Source organism: Etheostoma spectabile, chromosome 7, assembly GCF_008692095.1.
Source record: "Etheostoma spectabile isolate EspeVRDwgs_2016 chromosome 7, UIUC_Espe_1.0, whole genome shotgun sequence".
Lineage (NCBI taxonomy): Eukaryota > Metazoa > Chordata > Actinopteri > Perciformes > Percidae > Etheostoma > Etheostoma spectabile.
Window position 1 is genome coordinate 13,772,080 of NC_045739.1, and position 3,038 is coordinate 13,775,117.

Sequence of the window (3,038 nt, forward strand, 5' to 3'; positions counted from 1 at the left end):
ATATATATATATATATTTAATTACAAGAGATATTCCACTAGTGTTACCAGCATCTCATCCATCTGCAATAACACAATTAGACTTGTTGTTGTCACTTACCATGGTTGGAATATTACAAATCAACTGTCTCTTGATGTTGACCTGCTGCTCTAAATAGAGATACAGTTATTTGGCTTGCTTTCTCAGAAAAAGATGGCTTTTAGGTATGACAATGAGGGGAATAATACACAGTTGGGGATGTTTGTCTTTCACTGTGTGGGCAATGGAAAGTCTCTGTAACCGAACGGAACATTCCAGTTATCAACTGAAAAGATCATCTCCCAATTTAGATCTTAAAAAACAAAACAATGACCTCTGCACAAGTTTGATAGCACAAAGCTTGTTCGAGTGCAAAAGACAGAAAAAAACAATCAGGACACAGTTTAATTTAGCGACTCACATTTGATCACAGATGAAATAAGGTCTATACAAAACGTTTACTGATAAGGCAGGTTTACACCTGTGACACACAAATGGGCTCATATAATTTTCTCCTCCGCACAGGCTATCTTTTTTGTAGGTCAAACGAATTAGGATCATCCTCCAGGTGGATAATCTCAAGAATATTCTGATATTCACACACTGCATGGATCCTGGAAACAAAGCCACAAGATATTAAATCATAAGAAATGCTATCTTAAGGGAGAAAGTTATACAAACTACTGTCACTGATACAAAAGCGTGGCACCCCTCAAAATTACAAGTGTTCATTTGAATTATTAAAATCCCTCCACTCCCTTTGCTTGAGGGAGTGGAGACTCTTTGCACAAGAGGAGGTATAATTTGCTGTCATCACATGTGTAACACTTACTACCTTCACTAGCAATGCAAATGAGGCCTGGGAGCAGCAAGGATCACTTGGTGTCCTGTTAACACAGTGCACAGGGTCAAGTTCTTCTCCTCAACGCTTGTCAAACTGGCTGTGGCACTAAAGAGACATGTGATTTGTTGTAGGTATTGTATCTATGGATAAGATCTGTCTGCTGCTAATCATCTCTGACAGCAAATTCTGCCTAGGTCTCTTTTTGAAGCAGCATGGAGGCAAAAGGCTAATCATAACATTAAGGTCTATTGGCTTGCATATTCATCATGTGGATATTTTGGCTTGTAGCTAAATTTGTCGGTGTGTTTTTTGGCTTCTAGTTCATCTTGAGAATATTCATTTGGGATGAAAAATATTGGAAAATAGTCAAAATACTGTGAATAAAAAGAAGCTTCTGGTAAGATGGTTGCAATTTGGCAACCATGTTGAGATTTTGCACCATTGCTACTTTCTGGCGGCTCAAGTATTCTTGTTTAAAAAAAAAAAGAAGAAGACGAAGCTATTCACAGCCTGAGAAAACTCCTCTCTCTCCTTTAATCACTGTGAAATTAACAGTTTTAATCTGAATCACACACAAGTTTAAGTGGATAAAATGAGCATGTGCTGGTATTTAGCTTAATAGTCTGTTTATTTGCAAACCTGTCTTTTGTGCCACTGACTCACTCTGGATGCTATGCTTTGACACAAGCCTTTTGAGTAATTACCAAGTTTATGTTACTTCCAGAGAACACGTGCCGCTGTGCTGCTGTACTGCTGTCATGCTTTCAGCCTTTGTTACACTGCTCATTTGGAGCTGCAGCTTGTTTCATTCATAGTTTATGCATGCTGCTTCTGAATGTATTCTTTCATTTTTACCTCATTTAATAGACTAATATTTACTGTGATCAGCAATTGCAGCATGAACCATTTCTGTTACTTTGGCAGCGTTGTCCATGATCCACAAAAACATCTTGCAATGAGAAAATGTGATCCTTTTCCCAGCCAACGTTTGTCATCGACCGCGCTGTAATCACGGAGAAGTTCAGAACTAAAAAATGGAAAAAGGTGAAGAACGCAAAGAAAGAGATGCATAAAATGAGCAGACAAGGTACTTCAGGAGCAGATTGAGATGATTCAGGAAGATCCATAAATAACCCTGAAGATTTCCACTTCAATACTTTTACTACTCACTTTGTTTCACTGTGAGTGTGTTTGTGTGTGTTTCATATTACTGTGGTGCTCTCCCACAGCTGAGGAGAAATGACACAGACTAATACCATTATAACGTTTTTGTGCTCTAATAAAATTAAACTTTGCCGTGTTTTAATGCGGTCTGCTGCCTCACAGACTGCATGTTACATACTACTCACATATACTGTTCAAATGCAGTACAAATTTATAATTTATGTAATGTAGAGCAAGCATTGAAAGTTTAAAGATGCATTTTGTCTTACACAACATGTACAACTGTAATTGTTGTTTGTCCGGCACTTTTAGTTTGCTCTGTGAAATGGGAACACAGTGTCTGCTCCTTTATTTGAATACCTTAATCAAACAGTGCTGGCTGCTGCCGCTGCTGAGGTGAGGTGCTGCATACAGTATAGCAATAGCATAGAGTGCAGAGAGAGTAGGCCCTGTGTTTATACACCCAAGCCCCACCCAGCTCATATATCCTCCCAACAACTGATATCTGCCTAGATAGGGCATGACTGAAGAGCTGGCTTTGTTAGTTGGTGGTCTCCTCTGCTTCAGATAAGCTGGACTATGATGCGCTACATTTGAATGCCTTATCTCAGCTTTATTATTTTATTACAGGACTGGCTGGTGTACGCTGTGCAAAGGTTTGATTACTTTGCATTAACATATTTAGTCAGTTTCCATCATCCTCCTTAAGTGAAACAAGCCCTTGCATAAACACAGACATATTTACTGTTTGGCTAAATGTACAAGGGTTATTTTTAGTACCTCAAGTACTTATACATTGCTGTGACAAATTAACCCGCCCCTATATTGCAGGCTGTAGTATATGTTCATGTTGAGTGGTGTTGTTGCTATTAGCTAATGAAAAACTCTGTGGCATGTGACAGAGAGGCAGAAAGGGAGAATCAAAGGATGAGTGTGAGTCAAATGGGTTGAAGTAATCAGTGGCCCAGTATGGGGACAGTGTGTGTGTGTGTGTGTGTGTGTGTGTGTGTGT

General features: G+C 39.1%; 1 protein-coding gene across 3 annotated transcripts in view; it reads left to right on the forward strand.

Annotated features, from left to right (window-relative positions):
- LOC116692666 (thymocyte selection-associated high mobility group box protein TOX) overlaps window positions 1-3,038 on the forward strand; it is an 87,659-nt gene that overhangs the window by 1,505 nt on the left and 83,116 nt on the right. The gene's annotated exons all lie outside the window — the stretch shown is intronic.